At 34.9% G+C, this 22,822-nt stretch overlaps 9 non-coding genes across 9 annotated transcripts; all 9 read right to left on the bottom strand.

Moving 5' to 3' along the window:
- Nucleotides 1-313: 313 nt before the first annotated feature.
- Nucleotides 314-428, bottom strand: LOC143254711 (U5 spliceosomal RNA). The gene has a single exon (XR_013030358.1). It is a non-coding gene; the product is annotated as a U5 spliceosomal RNA (small nuclear RNA).
- A 2,643-nt stretch (nt 429-3,071) lies between these two features.
- Nucleotides 3,072-3,188, bottom strand: LOC143254683 (U5 spliceosomal RNA). Its single transcript, XR_013030330.1, has one exon. It is a non-coding gene; the product is annotated as a U5 spliceosomal RNA (small nuclear RNA).
- Nucleotides 3,189-5,752: 2,564 nt separating this feature from the next.
- On the bottom strand, nt 5,753-5,867 carry LOC143254653 (U5 spliceosomal RNA). Its single transcript, XR_013030307.1, has one exon. It is a non-coding gene; the product is annotated as a U5 spliceosomal RNA (small nuclear RNA).
- Nucleotides 5,868-8,432: 2,565 nt separating this feature from the next.
- On the bottom strand, nt 8,433-8,549 carry LOC143254682 (U5 spliceosomal RNA). Its single transcript, XR_013030328.1, has one exon. It is a non-coding gene; the product is annotated as a U5 spliceosomal RNA (small nuclear RNA).
- A 2,563-nt stretch (nt 8,550-11,112) lies between these two features.
- On the bottom strand, nt 11,113-11,228 carry LOC143254696 (U5 spliceosomal RNA). Its single transcript, XR_013030342.1, has one exon. It is a non-coding gene; the product is annotated as a U5 spliceosomal RNA (small nuclear RNA).
- Nucleotides 11,229-13,867: 2,639 nt separating this feature from the next.
- Nucleotides 13,868-13,984, bottom strand: LOC143254681 (U5 spliceosomal RNA). Its single transcript, XR_013030327.1, has one exon. It is a non-coding gene; the product is annotated as a U5 spliceosomal RNA (small nuclear RNA).
- Nucleotides 13,985-16,619: 2,635 nt separating this feature from the next.
- On the bottom strand, nt 16,620-16,735 carry LOC143254695 (U5 spliceosomal RNA). Its single transcript, XR_013030341.1, has one exon. It is a non-coding gene; the product is annotated as a U5 spliceosomal RNA (small nuclear RNA).
- Nucleotides 16,736-19,365: 2,630 nt separating this feature from the next.
- On the bottom strand, nt 19,366-19,480 carry LOC143254709 (U5 spliceosomal RNA). The gene has a single exon (XR_013030357.1). It is a non-coding gene; the product is annotated as a U5 spliceosomal RNA (small nuclear RNA).
- A 2,643-nt stretch (nt 19,481-22,123) lies between these two features.
- On the bottom strand, nt 22,124-22,240 carry LOC143254680 (U5 spliceosomal RNA). Its single transcript, XR_013030326.1, has one exon. It is a non-coding gene; the product is annotated as a U5 spliceosomal RNA (small nuclear RNA).
- Nucleotides 22,241-22,822: the final 582 nt, after the last annotated feature.

Raw genomic sequence — 22,822 nt, 5'->3', positions numbered from 1 at the left:
GAAAACGCTAATAATTCATTTCACAAATGATCTTAACTTTGATTGGCTCATAGAGGAATTTACCGACTGCCTCTGTTGGACATTTCCCAGAATTTATTTATTTCAGTCAGCTGTAAAATACATGCATGCCCCATCATTATCGAAAGCAAACAAGAAATGGCTAACAGATGTTTTAACATTAAAAACGTTTCTCTTATACCCAATATTTCATCGAGAAACAAAACTAAGAGCGACAACTCGCACTAAAATTAATGCACCACAAAAGTGGACCTGAGAGTCGCTTTCTTCAAGTCTATTTTATCCATAGATTGTTGTCTCACAAAAGTGAGACTTCAAAATTCGCCTATAGGCTCATTGTAATGTTCCCTCCACGGTAATCTTTAGTAAAAGGCGAAAGATTAATACGAATTGAAGGGAAACCTGAGCATTGAAGTTACTTTTCCCAAACGCCTCTACTTATACAAACAATTTCTAAACGTTTCGTGGGTGTTACACGAATTAGACATCGTCATGTAGATTTCACCTTCATACTTCTTAAAATGTGATCAAACTTTTAAGTTCTACCATTTTTATTACCTTGTTTTTGTTTTTAAATAAGAATGTCAATTGTATTGTAGAAAACGTACCAAACTTCTCGAAACGATAACAATGTGGACAAGTTCGCCCTTATCGTCCGAAAAGGGAGAGAACGATGTATTTTAGAAGAGAGCATTAAAACTCCGGTTACGTTATATTAGAGTGAGACTAACTGTCTTGTTAGACGCAAAATTTTATCTGATGTTCTAGGTGTTTCTGCTGCATTATAGCCTTTAAAGTTAAGAGTAAAAAGCTATATGTAATCGGGAGTAATCCATTTAACTCTGATCGAAAAACTAGTTGTATAACTGAAGCGTAAATTTCTCAAATATCTGGGAATTTACTTTCTAATCTTATGATAACCAGGAACATCAATAACTAAACAACTGTATGAAACGTATTTATTTCTTCCCGTATGCTCCTGAAACGGCGTTAGTTAGAACAACGTCCAAGATTTCTCAAAGTCTAATCACAGTTTAGGGGTTCGAGTTTGTCCGAAAATGCGCGATCCTTGTTGGACATCGCTTGATGTGTACAACGTCTGCCGTTAACCTAAATCTTACAAAGAGAAATCTAGAAACAGAAGTATCTTCGAATGCTGTTTTCATAAGTCATTATCTTTAGTATTTGGCCGCTACCACTCTTGCTTGTGTTCCGTTATTCTTTGCTGTGCACGTGACACGAAAGTACTTGAACGTGTGCTCACGTTTTAACGATTCAAAGTCCACGTTAACTGTCTATTATCTTGTACATGTGTTGACGAAGTTTCTTAAATTAAAGAACAACGGTATTTTGAGTAATAAACGATTTTAACTAAATTAACTAGAAGAAATACGAAACAAATACTTATAAAATGTCACTCTGAAAAGAAAATGCATTAAAATACCTCTCAAAGAAAACTACAATAGAATAATACAAGCCATCTTCTTGTCTGACCAATAAAGAAAGTAACCAGTTTCTTCTTAAACTGTTGGTTGAGCTATTATGTGTCATGATTTGCATACGAGCAACTTAGGACAGTGGAGAATTCGCATTTCTTATCTCTGTAGTCGCAGTATTTTATCGCAATGTCCCTCTTTTCTTCCAATGCAGTCATAACAGAGAGCAAAACCGAGACACTTTTTTTCCATACATTGTAGACGCAACTATGCGTCGATTTCTCAAGGCAATTTAACGCAAAGAAAATCCCATTTTTGCAGACAAGTGAAGTTTTGCAAAGTGGAGCACTTTTCAGGGAATTACAGTTCAAAGAAGAGCTCCCTTCTTCCGAGCAGTGTATAATTCTCTCACAATATAATACAAAATATTTTCGTGTTATTCAAAATAAATAGACCAATTTCAAATACGAATTTTTAAAATCACACTTTCTAGAAAGAAAGACGATGCAGAAATTTTACGAACGGAAAACATATAAAAAATCCACTGTTTCATTTTAATTATGTATTTATTTAAAATTACAGTGTTGTGCCTTTCTTACATCTGTAAAACCCAGATATTTATTGCGCGGAATATTGCAGTTTTACTGAAACAACACAACGACAATTATGTTCAACAGGTTTAAACTTTTCATGCACCGAAAGAGAAATATGCGCATATTTCTCCTCGCTGATGCCAAGTATATATTACTGAAACGTAGCTTACGTTAAAACTCAGTGTGTGTGTGTCACGTTACGGCCTAGTTCTCGAAACAGACGGAGTCATGAAAGCCTAAATGCATTTATCGAGATAGAATGGTAGTTCCATTAGGGTCTTCCCATTACGATTTTTTAGTGACGCGGTGGGTACAAGAAATCCAAGTGCAGTGACATCTCACAAGTGACTAGCGAGTATAATAAGTCTAAAACAAGCTTCAGACACACAGTGTGAGATCCAAGTGCATAAAAACATAGAACGAATATCGATTCAGTTTTAAACACGTATCGTTTTCGAATTAGCAATTTTCTATCAGCAACGTGTTCAATTAAAGACAACCGCTTTAACAAACGCAGACTCTAAACTAAGAAATCAACAAACGTTTTGTTGTCTGTTCGTTTCATAATTTCAGCAGATAGACTAACCTCAATGTCAGGTTATACATTTGTTCGTGAAGTCATTATTGGAACGTAGTATTACAAAAAAGCACTGGCTTTCCAATATAGTACAAGTTGTTAATCTAACTGATTTTTCCCTATAATTATTCTACGAAAACGCTAATAATTCATTTCACAAATGATCTTAACTTTGATTGGCTCATAGAGGAATTTACCGACTGCCTCTGTTGGACATTTCCCAGAATTTATTTATTTCAGTCAGCTGTAAAATACATGCATGCCCCATCATTATCGAAAGCAAACAAGAAATGGCTAACAGATGTTTTAACATTAAAAACGTTTCTCTTATACCCAATATTTCATCGAGAAACAAAACTAAGAGCGACAACTCGCACTAAAATTAATGCACCACAAAAGTGGACCTGAGAGTCGCTTCTTCAAGTCTATTTTTATCCATAGATTGTTGTCTCACAAAAGTGAGACTTCAAAAATTCGCCTATAGGCTCATTGTAATGTTCCCCTCCACGGTAATCTTTAGTAAAAGGCGAAAGATTAATACGAATTGAAGGGAAACCTGAGCATTGAAGTTACTTTTCCCAAACGCCTCTACTTATACAAACAATTTCTAAACGTTTCGTGGGTGTTACACGAATTAGACATCGTCATGTAGATTTCACCTTCATACTTCTTAAAATGTGATCAAACTTTTAAGTTCTACCATTTTTATTACATTGTTTTTGTTTTTAAATAAGAATGTCAATTGTATTGTAGAAAACGTACCAAACTTCTCGAAACGATAACAATGTGGACAAGTTCGCCCTTATCGTCCGAAAAGGGAGAGAACGGTGTATTTTTAGAAGAGCGCATTAAAACTCCGGTTACGTTATATTAGAGTGAGACTAACTGTCTTGTTAGACGCAAAATTTTATCTGATGTTCTAGGTGTTTCTGCTGCATTATAGCCTTTAAAGTTAAGAGTAAAAAAGCTATATGTAATCGGGAGTAATCCATTTAACTCTGATCGAAAAACTAGTTGTATAACTGAAGCGTAAATTTCTCAAATATCTGGGAATTTACTTTCTAATCTTATGATAACCAGGAACATCAATAACTAAACAACTGTATGAAACGTATTTATTTCTTCCCGTATGCTCCTAAAACGGCGTTAGTTAGAACAACGTCCAAGATTTCTCAAAGTCTAATCACAGTTTAGGGGTTCGAGTTTGTCCGAAAATGCGCGATCCTTGTTGGACATCGCTTGGTGTGTACAACGTCTGCCGTTAACCTAAATCTTACAAAGAGAAATCTAGAAACAGAAGTATCTTCGAATGCTGTTTTCATAAGTCATTATCTTTAGTATTTGGCCGCTACCACTCTTGCTTGTGTTCCGTTATTCTTTGCTGTGCACGTGACACGAAAGTACTTGAACGTGTGCTCACGTTTTAACGATTCAAAGTCCACGTTAACTGTCTATTATCTTGTACATGTGTTGACGAAGTTTCTTAAATTAAAGAACAACGGTATTTTGAGTAATAAACGATTTTAACTAAATTAACTAGAAGAAATACGAAACAAATACTTATAAAATGTCACTCTGAAAAGAAAATGCATTAAAATACCTCTCAAAGAAAACTACAATAGAATAATACAAGCCATCTTCTTGTCTAACCAATAAAGAAAGTAACCAGTTTCTTCTTAAACTGTTGGTTGAGCTATTATGTGTCATGATTTGCATACGAGCAACTTAGGACAGTGGAGAATTCGCATTTCTTATCTCTGTAGTCGCAGTATTTTATCGCAATGTCCCTCTTTTCTTCCAATGCAGTCATAACAGAGAGCAAAACCGAGACACTTTTTTTCCATACATTGTAGACGCAACTATGCGCCGATTTCTCAAGGCAATTTAACGCAAAGAAAATCCCATTTTGCAGACAAGTGAAGTTTTGCAAAGTGGAGCACTTTTCAGGGAATTACAGTTCAAAGAAGAGCTCCCTTCTTCCGAGCAGTGTATAATTCTCTCACAATATAATACAAAATATTTTGGTGTTATTCAAAATAAATAGACCAATTTCAAATACGAATTTTAAAATCACACTTTCTAGAAAGAAAGACGATGCAGAAATTTTACGAACGGAAAACATATAAAAATCCACTGTTTCATTTTAATTATGTATTTATTTAAAATTACAGTGTTGTGCCTTTCTTACATCTGTAAAACCCAGATACTTATTGCGCGGAATATTGCAGTTTTACTGAAACAACACAACGACAATTATGTTCAACAGGTTTAAACTTTTCATGCACCGAAAGAGAAATATGCGCATATTTCTCCTCGCTGATGCCAAGTATATATTACTGAAACGTAGCTTACGTTAAAAACTCAGTGGTAGTTCCATTAGGGTCTTCCCATTACGATTTTTAGTGACGCGGTGGGTACAAGAAATCCAAGTGCAGTGACATCTCACAAGTGACTAGCGAGTATAATAAGTCTAAAACAAGCTTCAGACACACAGTGTGAGATCCAAGTGCATAAAAACATAGAACGAATATCGATTCAGTTTTAAACACGTATCGTTTTCGAATTAGCAATTTTCTATCAGCAACGTGTTCAATTAAAGACAACCGCTTTAACAAACGCAGACTCTAAACTAAGAAATCAACAAACGTTTTGTTGTCTGTTCGTTTCATAATTTCAGCAGATAGACTAACCTCAATGTCAGGTTATACATTTGTTCGTGAAGTCATTATTGGAACGTAGTATTACGAAAAAGCACTGGCTTTCCAATATAGTACAAGTTGTTAATCTAACTGATTTTTCCCTATAATTATTCTACGAAAACGCTAATAATTCATTTCACAAATGATCTTAACTTTGATTGGCTCATAGAGGAATTTACCGACTGCCTCTGTTGGACATTTCCCAGAATTTATTTATTTCAGTCAGCTGTAAAATAGCTGTCATGCCCCATCATTATCGAAAGCAAACAAGAAATGGCTAACAGATGTTTTAACATTAAAAACGTTTCTCTTATACCCAATATTTCATCGAGAAACAAAACTAAGAGCGACAACTCGCACTAAAATTAATGCACCACAAAAGTGGACCTGAGAGTCGCTTCTTCAAGTCTATTTTATCCATAGATTGTTGTCTCACAAAAGTGAGACTTCAAAAATTCGCCTATAGGCTCATTGTAATGTTCCCTCCACGGTAATCTTTAGTAAAGGCGAAAGATTAATACGAATTGAAGGGAAACCTGAGCATTGAAGTTACTTTTCCCAAACGCCTCTACTTATACAAACAATTTCTAAACGTTTCGTGGGTGTTACACGAATTAGACATCGTCATGTAGATTTCACCTTCACACTTCTTAAAATGTGATCAAACTTTTAAGTTCTACCATTTTTATTACCTTGTTTTTGTTTTTAAATAAGAATGTCAATTGTATTGTAGAAAACGTACCAAACTTCTCGAAACGATAACAATGTGGACAAGTTCGCCCTTATCGTCCGAAAAGGGAGAGAACGATATATTTTAGAAAAGAGCATTAAAACTCCGGTTACGTTATATTAGAGTGAGACTAACTGTCTTGTTAGACGCAAAATTTTATCTGATGTTCTAGGTGTTTCTGCTGCATTATAGCCTTTAAAGTTAAGAGTAAAAAGCTATATGTAATCGGGAGTAATCCATTTAACTCTGATCGAAAAACTAGTTGTATAACTGAAGCGTAAATTTCTCAAATATCTGGGAATTTACTTTCTAATCTTATGATAACCAGGAACATCAATAACTAAACAACTGTATGAAACGTATTTATTTCTTCCCGTATGCTCCTGAAACGGCGTTAGTTAGAACAACGTCCAAGATTTCTCAAAGTCTAATCACAGTTTAGGGGTTCGAGTTTGTCCGAAAATGCGCGATCCTTGTTGGACATCGCTTGATGTGTACAACGTCTGCCGTTAACCTAAATCTTACAAAGAGATATCTAGAAACAGAAGTATCTTCGAATGCTGTTTTCATAAGTCATTATCTTTAGTATTTGGCCGCTACCACTCTTGCTTGTGTTCCGTTATTCTTTGCTGTGCACGTGACACGAAAGTACTTGAACGTGTGCTCACGTTTTAACGATTCAAAGTCCACGTTAACTGTCTATTATCTTGTACATGTGTTGACGAAGTTTCTTAAATTAAAGAACAACGGTATTTTGAGTAATAAACGATTTTAACTAAATTAACTAGAAGAAATACGAAACAAATACTTATAAAATGTCACTCTGAAAAGAAAATGCATTAAAATACCTCTCAAAGAAAACTACAATAGAATAATACAAGCCATCTTCTTGTCTAACCAATAAAGAAAGTAACCAGTTTCTTCTTAAACTGTTGGTTGAGCTATTATGTGTCATGATTTGCATACGAGCAACTTAGGACAGTGGAGAATTCGCATTTCTTATCTCTGTAGTCGCAGTATTTTATCGCAATGTCCCTCTTTTCTTCCAATGCAGTCATAACAGAGAGCAAAACCGAGACACTTTTTTTCCATACATTGTAGACGCAACTATGCGCCGATTTCTCAAGGCAATTTAACGCAAAGAAAATCCCATTTTGCAGACAAGTGAAGTTTTGCAAAGTGGAGCACTTTTCAGGGAATTACAGTTCAAAGAAGAGCTCCCTTCTTCCGAGCAGTGTATAATTCTCTCACAATATAATACAAAATATTTTGGTGTTATTCAAAATAAATAGACCAATTTCAAATACGAATTTTTTAAAATCACACTTTCTAGAAAGAAAGACGATGCAGAAATTTTACGAACGGAAAACATATAAAAAATCCACTGTTTCATTTTAATTATGTATTTATTTAAAATTACAGTGTTGTGCCTTTCTTACATCTGTAAAACCCAGATATTTATTGCGCGGAATATTGCAGTTTTACTGAAACAACACAACGACAATTATGTTCAACAGGTTTAAACTTTTCATGCACCGAAAGAGAAATATGCGCATATTTCTCCTCGCTGATGCCAAGTATATATTACTGAAACGTAGCTTACGTTAAAAACTCAGTGGTAGTTCCATTAGGGTCTTCCCATTACGATTTTTTAGTGACGCGGTGGGTACAAGAAATCCAAGTGCAGTGACATCTCACAAGTGACTAGCGAGTATAATAAGTCTAAAACAAGCTTCAGACACACAGTGTGAGATCCAAGTGCATAAAAACATAGAACGAATATCGATTCAGTTTTAAACACGTATCGTTTTCGAATTAGCAATTTTCTATCAGCAACGTGTTCAATTAAAGACAACCGCTTTAACAAACGCAGACTCTAAACTAAGAAATCAACAAACGTTTTGTTGTCTGTTCGTTTCATACTTTCAGCAGATAGACTAACAACAATGTCAGGTTATACATTTGTTCGTGAAGTCATTATTGGAACGTAGTATTACGAAAAGCACTGGCTTTCCAATATAGTACAAGTTGTTAATCTAACTGATTTTTCCCTATAATTATTCTACGAAAACGCTAATAATTCATTTCACAAATGATCTTAACTTTGATTGGCTCATAGAGGAATTTACCGACTGCCTCTGTTGGACATTTCCCAGAATTTATTTATTTCAGTCAGCTGTAAAATAGCTGTCATGCCCCATCATTATCGAAAGCAAACAAGAAATGGCTAACAGATGTTTTAACATTAAAAACGTTTCTCTTATACCCAATATTTCATCGAGAAACAAAACTAAGAGCGACAACTCGCACTAAAATTAATGCACCACAAAAGTGGACCTGAGAGTCGCTTCTTCAAGTCTATTTTATCCATAGATTGTTGTCTCACAAAAGTGAGACTTCAAAAATTCGCCTATAGGCTCATTGTAATGTTCCCCTCCACGGTAATCTTTAGTAAAAGGCGAAAGATTAATACGAATTGAAGGGAAACCTGAGCATTGAAGTTACTTTTCCCAAACGCCTCTACTTATACAAACAATTTCTAAACGTTTCGTGGGTGTTACACGAATTAGACATCGTCATGTAGATTTCACCTTCATACTTCTTAAAATGTGATCAAACTTTTAAGTTCTACCATTTTATTACCTTGTTTTTGTTTTAAATAAGAATGTCAATTGTATTGTAGAAAACGTACCAAACTTCTCGAAACGATAACAATGTGGACAAGTTCGCCCTTATCGTCCGAAAAGGGAGAGAACGATATATTTTAGAAAAGAGCATTAAAACTCCGGTTACGTTATATTAGAGTGAGACTAACTGTCTTGTTAGACGCAAAATTTTATCTGATGTTCTAGGTGTTTCTGCTGCATTATAGCCTTTAAAGTTAAGAGTAAAAAGCTATATGTAATCGGGAGTAATCCATTTAACTCTGATCGAAAAACTAGTTGTATAACTGAAGCGTAAATTTCTCAAATATCTGGGAATTTACTTTCTAATCTTATGATAACCAGGAACATCAATAACTAAACAACTGTATGAAACGTATTTATTTCTTCCCGTATGCTCCTGAAACGGCGTTAGTTAGAACAACGTCCAAGATTTCTCAAAGTCTAATCACAGTTTAGGGGTTCGAGTTTGTGCGAAAATGCGCGATCCTTGTTGGACATCGCTTGATGTGTACAACGTCTGCCGTTAACCTAAATCTTACAAAGAGAAATCTAGAAACAGAAGTATCTTCGAATGCTGTTTTCATAAGTCATTATCTTTAGTATTTGGCCGCTACCACTCTTGCTTGTGTTCCGTTATTCTTTGCTGTGCACGTGACACGAAAGTACTTGAACGTGTGCTCACGTTTTAACGATTCAAAGTCCACGTTAACTGTCTATTATCTTGTACATGTGTTGACGAAGTTTCTTAAATTAAAGAACAACGGTATTTTGAGTAATAAACGATTTTAACTAAATTAACTAGAAGAAATACGAAACAAATACTTATAAAATGTCACTCTGAAAAGAAAATGCATTAAAATACCTCTCAAAGAAAACTACAATAGAATAATACAAGCCATCTTCTTGTCTAACCAATAAAGAAAGTAACCAGTTTCTTCTTAAACTGTTGGTTGAGCTATTATGTGTCATGATTTGCATACGAGCAACTTAGGACAGTGGAGAATTCGCATTTCTTATCTCTGTAGTCGCAGTATTTTATCGCAATGTCCCTCTTTTCTTCCAATGCAGTCATAACAGAGAGCAAAACCGAGACACTTTTTTTCCATACATTGTAGACGCAACTATGCGCCGATTTCTCAAGGCAATTTAACGCAAAGAAAATCCCATTTTGCAGACAAGTGAAGTTTTGCAAAGTGGAGCACTTTTCAGGGAATTACAGTTCAAAGAAGAGCTCCCTTCTTCCGAGCAGTGTATAATTCTCTCACAATATAATACAAAATATTTTGGTGTTATTCAAAATAAATAGACCAATTTCAAATACGAATTTTTTAAAATCACACTTTCTAGAAAGAAAGACGATGCAGAAATTTTACGAACGGAAAACATATAAAAAATCCACTGTTTCATTTTAATTATGTATTTATTTAAAATTACAGTGTTGTGCCTTTCTTACATCTGTAAAACCCAGATATTTATTGCGCGGAATATTGCAGTTTTACTGAAACAACACAACGACAATTATGTTCAACAGGTTTAAACTTTTCATGCACAGAAAGAGAAATATGCGCATATTTCTCCTCGCTGATGCCAAGTATATATTACTGAAACGTAGCTTACGTTAAAAACTCAGTGGTAGTTCCATTAGGGTCTTCCCATTACGATTTTTTAGTGACGCGGTGGGTACAAGAAATCCAAGTGCAGTGACATCTCACAAGTGACTAGCGAGTATAATAAGTCTAAAACAAGCTTCAGACACACAGTGTGAGATCCAAGTGCATAAAAACATAGAACGAATATCGATTCAGTTTTAAACACGTATCGTTTTCGAATTAGCAATTTTCTATCAGCAACGTGTTCAATTAAAGACAACCGCTTTAACAAACGCAGACTCTAAACTAAGAAATCAACAAACGTTTTGTTGTCTGTTCGTTTCATACTTTCAGCAGATAGACTAACAACAATGTCAGGTTATACATTTGTTCGTGAAGTCATTATTGGAACGTAGTATTACGAAAAGCACTGGCTTTCCAATATAGTACAAGTTGTTAATCTAACTGATTTTTCCCTATAATTATTCTACGAAAACGCTAATAATTCATTTCACAAATGATCTTAACTTTGATTGGCTCATAGAGGAATTTACCGACTGCCTCTGTTGGACATTTCCCAGAATTTATTTATTTCAGTCAGCTGTAAAATAGCTGTCATGCCCCATCATTATCGAAAGCAAACAAGAAATGGCTAACAGATGTTTTAACATTAAAAACGTTTCTCTTATACCCAATATTTCATCGAGAAACAAAACTAAGAGCGACAACTCGCACTAAAATTAATGCACCACAAAAGTGGACCTGAGAGTCGCTTCTTCAAGTCTATTTTATCCATAGATTGTTGTCTCACAAAAGTGAGACTTCAAAAATTCGCCTATAGGCTCATTGTAATGTTCCCTCCACGGTAATCTTTAGTAAAAGGCGAAAGATTAATACGAATTGAAGGGAAACCTGAGCATTGAAGTTACTTTTCCCAAACGCCTCTACTTATACAAACAATTTCTAAACGTTTCGTGGGTGTTACACGAATTAGACATCGTCATGTAGATTTCACCTTCACACTTCTTAAAATGTGATCAAACTTTTAAGTTCTACCATTTTTATTACCTTGTTTTTGTTTTAAATAAGAATGTCAATTGTATTGTAGAAAACGTACCAAACTTCTCGAAACGATAACAATGTGGACAAGTTCGCCCTTATCGTCCGAAAAGGGAGAGAACGATATATTTTAGAAAAGAGCATTAAAACCCGGTTACGTTATATTAGAGTGAGACTAACTGTCTTGTTAGACGCAAAATTTTATCTGATGTTCTAGGTGTTTCTGCTGCATTATAGCCTTTAAAGTTAAGAGTAAAAGCTATATGTAATCGGGAGTAATCCATTTAACTCTGATCGAAAAACTAGTTGTATAACTGAAGCGTAAATTTCTCAAATATCTGGGAATTTACTTTCTAATCTTATGATAACCAGGAACATCAATAACTAAACAACTGTATGAAACGTATTTATTTCTTCCCGTATGCTCCTGAAACGGCGTTAGTTAGAACAACGTCCAAGATTTCTCAAAGTCTAATCACAGTTTAGGGGTTCGAGTTTGTCCGAAAATGCGCGATCCTTGTTGGACATCGCTTGGTGTGTACAACGTCTGCCGTTAACCTAAATCTTACAAAGAGAAATCTAGAAACAGAAGTATCTTCGAATGCTGTTTTCATAAGTCATTATCTTTAGTATTTGGCCGCTACCACTCTTGCTTGTGTTCCGTTATTCTTTGCTGTGCACGTGACACGAAAGTACTTGAACGTGTGCTCACGTTTTAACGATTCAAAGTCCACGTTAACTGTCTATTATCTTGTACATGTGTTGACGAAGTTTCTTAAATTAAAGAACAACGGTATTTTGAGTAATAAACGATTTTAACTAAATTAACTAGAAGAAATACGAAACAAATACTTATAAAATGTCACTCTGAAAAGAAAATGCATTAAAATACCTCTCAAAGAAAACTACAATAGAATAATACAAGCCATCTTCTTGTCTAACCAATAAAGAAAGTAACCAGTTTCTTCTTAAACTGTTGGTTGAGCTATTATGTGTCATGATTTGCATACGAGCAACTTAGGACAGTGGAGAATTCGCATTTCTTATCTCTGTAGTCGCAGTATTTTATCGCAATGTCCCTCTTTTCTTCCAATGCAGTCATAACAGAGAGCAAAACCGAGACACTTTTTTTCCATACATTGTAGACGCAACTATGCGCCGATTTCTCAAGGCAATTTAACGCAAAGAAAATCCCATTTTGCAGACAAGTGAAGTTTTGCAAAGTGGAGCACTTTTTCAGGGAATTACAGTTCAAAGAAGAGCTCCCTTCTTCCGAGCAGTGTATAATTCTCTCACAATATAATACAAAATATTTTGGTGTTATTCAAAATAAATAGACCAATTTCAAATACGAATTTTTAAAATCACACTTTCTAGAAAGAAAGACGATGCAGAAATTTTACGAACGGAAAACATATAAAAAATCCACTGTTTCATTTTAATTATGTATTTATTTAAAATTACAGTGTTGTGCCTTTCTTACATCTGTAAAACCCAGATATTTATTGCGCGGAATATTGCAGTTTTACTGAAACAACACAACGACAATTATGTTCAACAGGTTTAAACTTTTCATGCACCGAAAGAGAAATATGCGCATATTTCTCCTCGCTGATGCCAAGTATATATTACTGAAACGTAGCTTACGTTAAAAACTCAGTGTGTGTGTGTCACGTTACGGCCTAGTTCTCGAAACAGACGGAGTCATGAAAGCCTAAATGCATTTATCGAGATAGAATGGTAGTTCCATTAGGGTCTTCCCATTACGATTTTTAGTGACGCGGTGGGTACAAGAAATCCAAGTGCAGTGACATCTCACAAGTGACTAGCGAGTATAATAAGTCTAAAACAAGCTTCAGACACACAGTGTGAGATCCAAGTGCATAAAAACATAGAACGAATATCGATTCAGTTTTAAACACGTATCGTTTTCGAATTAGCAATTTTCTATCAGCAACGTGTTCAATTAAAGACAACCGCTTTAACAAACGCAGACTCTAAACTAAGAAATCAACAAACGTTTTGTTGTCTGTTCGTTTCATACTTTCAGCAGATAGACTAACAACAATGTCAGGTTATACATTTGTTCGTGAAGTCATTATTGGAACGTAGTATTACGAAAAGCACTGGCTTTCCAATATAGTACAAGTTGTTAATCTAACTGATTTTTCCCTATAATTATTCTACGAAAACGCTAATAATTCATTTCACAAATGATCTTAACTTTGATTGGCTCATAGAGGAATTTACCGACTGCCTCTGTTGGACATTTCCCAGAATTTATTTATTTCAGTCAGCTGTAAAATAGCTGTCATGCCCCATCATTATCGAAAGCAAACAAGAAATGGCTAACAGATGTTTTAACATTAAAAACGTTTCTCTTATACCCAATATTTCATCGAGAAACAAAACTAAGAGCGACAACTCGCACTAAAATTAATGCACCACAAAAGTGGACCTGAGAGTCGCTTCTTCAAGTCTATTTTATCCATAGATTGTTGTCTCACAAAAGTGAGACTTCAAAAATTCGCCTATAGGCTCATTGTAATGTTCCCCTCCACGGTAATCTTTAGTAAAAGGCGAAAGATTAATACGAATTGAAGGGAAACCTGAGCATTGAAGTTACTTTTCCCAAACGCCTCTACTTATACAAACAATTTCTAAACGTTTCGTGGGTGTTACACGAATTAGACATCGTCATGTAGATTTCACCTTCACACTTCTTAAAATGTGATCAAACTTTTAAGTTCTACCATTTTTATTACCTTGTTTTTAAATAAGAATGTCAATTGTATTGTAGAAAACGTACCAAACTTCTCGAAACGATAACAATGTGGACAAGTTCGCCCTTATCGTCCGAAAAGGGAGAGAACGATATATTTTAGAAAAGAGCATTAAAACTCCGGTTACGTTATATTAGAGTGAGACTAACTGTCTTGTTAGACGCAAAATTTTATCTGATGTTCTAGGTGTTTCTGCTGCATTATAGCCTTTAAAGTTAAGAGTAAAAAGCTATATGTAATCGGGAGTAATCCATTTAACTCTGATCGAAAAACTAGTTGTATAACTGAAGCGTAAATTTCTCAAATATCTGGGAATTTACTTTCTAATCTTATGATAACCAGGAACATCAATAACTAAACAACTGTATGAAACGTATTTATTTCTTCCCGTATGCTCCTGAAACGGCGTTAGTTAGAACAACGTCCAAGATTTCTCAAAGTCTAATCACAGTTTAGGGGTTCGAGTTTGTGCGAAAATGCGCGATCCTTGTTGGACATCGCTTGATGTGTACAACGTCTGCCGTTAACCTAAATCTTACAAAGAGAAATCTAGAAACAGAAGTATCTTCGAATGCTGTTTTCATAAGTCATTATCTTTAGTATTTGGCCGCTACCACTCTTGCTTGTGTTCCGTTATTCTTTGCTGTGCACGTGACACGAAAGTACTTGAACGTGTGCTCACGTTTTAACGATTCAAAGTCCACGTTAACTGTCTATTATCTTGTACATGTGTTGACGAAGTTTCTTAAATTAAAGAACAACGGTATTTTGAGTAATAAACGATTTTAACTAAATTAACTAGAAGAAATACGAAACAAATACTTATAAAATGTCACTCTGAAAAGAAAATGCATTAAAATACCTCTCAAAGAAAACTACAATAGAATAATACAAGCCATCTTCTTGTCTAACCAATAAAGAAAGTAACCAGTTTCTTCTTAAACTGTTGGTTGAGCTATTATGTGTCATGATTTGCATACGAGCAACTTAGGACAGTGGAGAATCTGCATTTCTTATCTCTGTAGTCGCAGTATTTTATCGCAATGTCCCTCTTTTCTTCCAATGCAGTCATAACAGAGAGCAAAACCGAGACACTTTTTTTCCATACATTGTAGACGCAACTATGCGCCGATTTCTCAAGGCAATTTAACGCAAAGAAAATCCCATTTTGCAGACAAGTGAAGTTTTGCAAAGTGGAGCACTTTTTCAGGGAATTACAGTTCAAAGAAGAGCTCCCTTCTTCCGAGCAGTGTATAATTCTCTCACAATATAATACAAAATATTTTGGTGTTATTCAAAATAAATAGACCAATTTCAAATACGAATTTTTAAAATCACACTTTCTAGAAAGAAAGACGATGCAGAAATTTTACGAACGGAAAACATATAAAAAATCCACTGTTTCATTTTAATTATGTATTTATTTAAAATTACAGTGTTGTGCCTTTCTTACATCTGTAAAACCCAGATATTTATTGCGCGGAATATTGCAGTTTTACTGAAACAACACAACGACAATTATGTTCAACAGGTTTAAACTTTTCATGCACCGAAAGAGAAATATGCGCATATTTCTCCTCGCTGATGCCAAGTATATATTACTGAAACGTAGCTTACGTTAAAACTCAGTGTGTGTGTGTCACGTTACGGCCTAGTTCTCGAAACAGACGGAGTCATGAAAGCCTAAATGCATTTATCGAGATAGAATGGTAGTTCCATTAGGGTCTTCCCATTACGATTTTTAGTGACGCGGTGGGTACAAGAAATCCAAGTGCAGTGACATCTCACAAGTGACTAGCGAGTATAATAAGTCTAAAACAAGCTTCAGACACACAGTGTGAGATCCAAGTGCATAAAACATAGAACGAATATCGATTCAGTTTTAAACACGTATCGTTTTCGAATTAGCAATTTTCTATCAGCAACGTGTTCAATTAAAGACAACCGCTTTAACAAACGCAGACTCTAAACTAAGAAATCAACAAACGTTTTGTTGTCTGTTCGTTTCATACTTTCAGCAGATAGACTAACAACAATGTCAGGTTATACATTTGTTCGTGAAGTCATTATTGGAACGTAGTATTACGAAAAAGCACTGGCTTTCCAATATAGTACAAGTTGTTAATCTAACTGATTTTTCCCTATAATTATTCTACGAAAACGCTAATAATTCATTTCACAAATGATCTTAACTTTGATTGGCTCATAGAGGAATTTACCGACTGCCTCTGTTGGACATTTCCCAGAATTTATTTATTTCAGTCAGCTGTAAAATAGCTGTCATGCCCCATCATTATCGAAAGCAAACAAGAAATGGCTAACAGATGTTTTAACATTAAAAACGTTTCTCTTATACCCAATATTTCATCGAGAAACAAAACTAAGAGCGACAACTCGCACTAAAATTAATGCACCACAAAAGTGGACCTGAGAGTCGCTTCTTCAAGTCTATTTTATCCATAGATTGTTGTCTCACAAAAGTGAGACTTCAAAATTCGCCTATAGGCTCATTGTAATGTTCCCCTCCACGGTAATCTTTAGTAAAAGGCGAAAGATTAATACGAATTGAAGGGAAACCTGAGCATTGAAGTTACTTTTCCCAAACGCCTCTACTTATACAAACAATTTCTAAACGTTTCGTGGGTGTTACACGAATTAGACATCGTCATGTAGATTTCACCTTCACACTTCTTAAAATGTGATCAAACTTTTAAGTTCTACCATTTTTATTACCTTGTTTTTGTTTTTAAATAAGAATGTCAATTGTATTGTAGAAAACGTACCAAACTTCTCGAAACGATAACAATGTGGACAAGTTCGCCCTTATCGTCCGAAAAGGGAGAGAACGATATATTTTAGAAAAGAGCATTAAAACTCCGGTTACGTTATATTAGAGTGAGACTAACTGTCTTGTTAGACGCAAAATTTTATCTGATGTTCTAGGTGTTTCTGCTGCATTATAGCCTTTAAAGTTAAGAGTAAAAAGCTATATGTAATCGGGAGTAATCCATTTAACTCTGATCGAAAAACTAGTTGTATAACTGAAGCGTAAATTTCTCAAATATCTGGGAATTTACTTTCTAATCTTATGATAACCAGGAACATCAATAACTAAACAACTGTATGAAACGTATTTATTTCTTCCCGTATGCTCCTGAAACGGCGTTAGTTAGAACAACGTCCAAGATTTCTCAAAGTCTAATCACAGTTTAGGGGTTCGAGTTTGTCCGAAAATGCGCGATCCTTGTTGGACATCGCTTGGTGTGTAGTTAACCTAAATCTTACAAAGAGAAATCTAGAAACAGAAGTATCTTCGAATGCTGTTTTCATAAGTCATTATCTTTAGTATTTGGCCGCTACCACTCTTGCTTGTGTTCCGTTATTCTTTGCTGTGCACGTGACACGAAAGTACTTGAACGTGTGCTCACGTTTTAACGATTCAAAGTCCACGTTAACTGTCTATTATCTTGTACATGTGTTGACGAAGTTTCTTAAATTAAAGAACAACGGTATTTTGAGTAATAAACGATTTTAACTAAATTAACTAGAAGAGATACGAAACAAATACTTATAAAAATGTCACTCTGAAAAGAAAATGCATTAAAATACCTCTCAAAGAAAACTACAATAGAATAATACAAGCCATCTTCTTGTCTAACCAATAAAGAAAGTAACCAGTTTCTTCTTAAACTGTTGGTTGAGCTATTATGTGTCATGATTTGCATACGAGCAACTTAGGACAGTGGAGAATCTGCATTTCTTATCTCTGTAGTCGCAGTATTTTATCGCAATGTCCCTCTTTTCTTCCAATGCAGTCATAACAGAGAGCAAAACCGAGACACTTTTTTTCCATACATTGTAGACGCAACTATGCGCCGATTTCTCAAGGCAATTTAACGCAAAGAAAATCCCATTTTTGCATACAAGTGAAGTTTTGCAAAGTGGAGCACTTTTTCAGGGAATTACAGTTCAAAGAAGAGCTCCCTTCTTCCGAGCAGTGTATAATTCTCTCACAATATAATACAAAATATTTTGGTGTTATTCAAAATAAATAGACCAATTTCAAATACGAATTTTTAAAATCACACTTTCTAGAAAGAAAGACGATGCAGAAATTTTACGAACGGAAAACATATAAAAAATCCACTGTTTCATTTTAATTATGTATTTATTTAAAATTACAGTGTTGTGCCTTTCTTACATCTGTAAAACCCAGATATTTATTGCGCGGAATATTGCAGTTTTACTGAAACAACACAACGACAATTATGTTCAACAGGTTTAAACTTTTCATGCACCGAAAGAGAAATATGCGCATATTTCTCCTCGCTGATGCCAAGTATATATTACTGAAACGTAGCTTACGTTAAAACTCAGTGTGTGTGTCACGTTACGGCCTAGTTCTCGAAACAGACGGAGTCATGAAAGCCTAAATGCATTTATCGAGATAGAATGGTAGTTCCATTAGGGTCTTCCCATTACGATTTTTAGTGACGCGGTGGGTACAAGAAATCCAAGTGCAGTGACATCTCACAAGTGACTAGCGAGTATAATAAGTCTAAAACAAGCTTCAGACACACAGTGTGAGATCCAAGTGCATAAAACATAGAACGAATATCGATTCAGTTTTAAACACGTATCGTTTTCGAATTAGCAATTTTCTATCAGCAACGTGTTCAATTAAAGACAACCGCTTTAACAAACGCAGACTCTAAACTAAGAAATCAACAAACGTTTTGTTGTCTGTTCGTTTCATACTTTCAGCAGATAGACTAACAACAATGTCAGGTTATACATTTGTTCGTGAAGTCATTATTGGAACGTAGTATTACGAAAAAGCACTGGCTTTCCAATATAGTACAAGTTGTTAATCTAACTGATTTTTCCCTATAATTATTCTACGAAAACGCTAATAATTCATTTCACAAATGATCTTAACTTTGATTGGCTCATAGAGGAATTTACCGACTGCCTCTGTTGGACATTTCCCAGAATTTATTTATTTCAGTCAGCTGTAAAATAGCTGTCATGCCCCATCATTATCGAAAGCAAACAAGAAATGGCTAACAGATGTTTTAACATTAAAAACGTTTCTCTTATACCCAATATTTCATCGAGAAACAAAACTAAGAGCGACAACTCGCACTAAAATTAATGCACCACAAAAGTGGACCTGAGAGTCGCTTCTTCAAGTCTATTTTATCCATAGATTGTTGTCTCACAAAAGTGAGACTTCAAAATTCGCCTATAGGCTCATTGTAATGTTCCCTCCACGGTAATCTTTAGTAAAAGGCGAAAGATTAATACGAATTGAAGGGAAACCTGAGCATTGAAGTTACTTTTCCCAAACGCCTCTACTTATACAAACAATTTCTAAACGTTTCGTGGGTGTTACACGAATTAGACATCGTCATGTAGATTTCACCTTCACACTTCTTAAAATGTGATCAAACTTTTAAGTTCTACCATTTTTATTACCTTGTTTTTGTTTTTAAATAAGAATGTCAATTGTATTGTAGAAAACGTACCAAACTTCTCGAAACGATAACAATGTGGACAAGTTCGCCCTTATCGTCCGAAAAGGGAGAGAACGATATATTTTAGAAAAGAGCATTAAAACCCGGTTACGTTATATTAGAGTGAGACTAACTGTCTTGTTAGACGCAAAATTTTATCTGATGTTCTAGGTGTTTCTGCTGCATTATAGCCTTTAAAGTTAAGAGTAAAAAGCTATATGTAATCGGGAGTAATCCATTTAACTCTGATCGAAAACTAGTTGTATAACTGAAGCGTAAATTTCTCAAATATCTGGGAATTTACTTTCTAATCTTATGATAACCAGGAACATCAATAACTAAACAACTGTATGAAACGTATTTATTTCTTCCCGTATGCTCCTGAAACGGCGTTAGTTAGAACAACGTCCAAGATTTTCAAAGTCTAATCACAGTTTAGGGGTTCGAGTTTGTCCGAAAATGCGCGATCCTTGTTGGACATCGCTTGGTGTGTACAACGTCTGCCGTTAACCTAAATCTTACAAAGAGAAATCTAGAAACAGAAGTATCTTCGAATGCTGTTTTCATAAGTCATTATCTTTAGTATTTGGCCGCTACCACTCTTGCTTGTGTTCCGTTATTCTTTGCTGTGCACGTGACACGAAAGTACTTGAACGTGTGCTCACGTTTTAACGATTCAAAGTCCACGTTAACTGTCTATTATCTTGTACATGTGTTGACGAAGTTTCTTAAATTAAAGAACAACGGTATTTTGAGTAATAAACGATTTTAACTAAATTAACTAGAAGAAATACGAAACAAATACTTATAAAAATGTCACTCTGAAAAGAAAATGCATTAAAATACCTCTCAAAGAAAACTACAATAGAATAATACAAGCCATCTTCTTGTCTAACCAATAAAGAAAGTAACCAGTTTCTTCTTAAACTGTTGGTTGAGCTATTATGTGTCATGATTTGCATACGAGCAACTTAGGACAGTGGAGAATTCGCATTTCTTATCTCTGTAGTCGCAGTATTTTATCGCAATGTCCCTCTTTTCTTCCAATGCAGTCATAACAGAGAGCAAAACCGAGACACTTTTTTTCCATACATTGTAGACGCAACTATGCGCCGATTTCTCAAGGCAATTTAACGCAAAGAAAATCCCATTTTTGCAGACAAGTGAAGTTTTTGCAAAGTGGAGCACTTTTTCAGGGAATTACAGTTCAAAGAAGAGCTCCCTTCTTCCGAGCAGTGTATAATTCTCTCACAATATAATACAAAATATTTTGGTGTTATTCAAAATAAATAGACCAATTTCAAATACGAATTTTTAAAATCACACTTTCTAGAAAGAAAGACGATGCAGAAATTTTACGAACGGAAAACATATAAAAAATCCACTGTTTCATTTTAATTATGTATTTATTTAAAATTACAGTGTTGTGCCTTTCTTACATCTGTAAAACCCAGATATTTATTGCGCGGAATATTGCAGTTTTACTGAAACAACACAACGACAATTATGTTCAACAGGTTTAAACTTTTCATGCACCGAAAGAGAAATATGCGCATATTTCTCCTCGCTGATGCCAAGTATATATTACTGAAACGTAGCTTACGTTAAAAACTCAGTGTGTGTGTGTCACGTTACGGCCTAGTTCTCGAAACAGACGGAGTCATGAAAGCCTAAATGCATTTATCGAGATAGAATGGTAGTTCCATTAGGGTCTTCCCATTACGATTTTTAGTGACGCGGTGGGTACAAGAAATCCAAGTGCAGTGACATCTCACAAGTGACTAGCGAGTATAATAAGTCTAAAACAAGCTTCAGACACACAGTGTGAGATCCAAGTGCATAAAACATAGAACGAATATCGATTCAGTTTTAAACACGTATCGTTTTCGAATTAGCAATTTTCTATCAGCAACGTGTTCAATTAAAGACAACCGCTTTAACAAACGCAGACTCTAAACTAAGAAATCAACAAACGTTTTGTTGTCTGTTCGTTTCATACTTTCAGCAGATAGACTAACAACAATGTCAGGTTATACATTTGTTCGTGAAGTCATTATTGGAACGTAGTATTACGAAAAAGCACTGGCTTTCCAATATAGTACAAGTTGTTAATCTAACTGATTTTTCCCTATAATTATTCTACGAAAACGCTAATAATTCATTTCACAAATGATCTTAACTTTGATTGGCTCATAGAGGAATTTACCGACTGCCTCTGTTGGACATTTCCCAGAATTTATTTATTTCAGTCAGCTGTAAAATAGCTGTCATGCCCCATCATTATCGAAAGCAAACAAGAAATGGCTAACAGATGTTTTAACATTAAAAACGTTTCTCTTATACCCAATATTTCATCGAGAAACAAAACTAAGAGCGACAACTCGCACTAAAATTAATGCACCACAAAAGTGGACCTGAGAGTCGCTTCTTCAAGTCTATTTTTATCCATAGATTGTTGTCTCACAAAAGTGAGACTTCAAAAATTCGCCTATAGGCTCATTGTAATGTTCCCCTCCACGGTAATCTTTAGTAAAAGGCGAAAGATTAATACGAATTGAAGGGAAACCTGAGCATTGAAGTTACTTTTCCCAAACGCCTCTACTTATACAAACAATTTCTAAACGTTTCGTGGGTGTTACACGAATTAGACATCGTCATGTAGATTTCACCTTCACTTCTTAAAATGTGATCAAACTTTTAAGTTCTACCATTTTTATTACATTGTTTTTGTTGTTTAAATAAGAATGTCAATTGTATTGTAGAAAACGTACCAAACTTCTCGAAACGATAACAATGTGGACAAGTTCGCCCTTATCGTCCGAAAAGGAGAGAACGATATATTTTAGAAAAGAGCATTAAAACTCCGGTTACGTTATATTAGAGTGAGACTAACTGTCTTGTTAGACGCAAAATTTTATCTGATGTTCTAGGTGTTTCTGCTGCATTATAGCCTTTAAAGTTAAGAGTAAAAAGCTATATGTAATCGGGAGTAATCCATTTAACTCTGATCGAAAACTAGTTGTATAACTGAAGCGTAAATTTCTCAAATATCTGGGAATTTACTTTCTAATCTTATGATAACCAGGAACATCAATAACTAAACAACTGTATGAAACGTATTTATTTCTTCCCGTATGTTCCTGAAACGGCGTTAGT

The sequence above is a fragment of the Tachypleus tridentatus genome, chromosome 6 (genome assembly GCF_004210375.1).
Source record: "Tachypleus tridentatus isolate NWPU-2018 chromosome 6, ASM421037v1, whole genome shotgun sequence".
In the NCBI taxonomy this organism is placed as follows: Eukaryota; Metazoa; Arthropoda; class Merostomata; order Xiphosura; family Limulidae; genus Tachypleus; species Tachypleus tridentatus.
The sequence above is the reverse complement of the archived record's forward strand: the minus strand, read 5'-3'. Positions and strand labels throughout refer to the sequence as shown.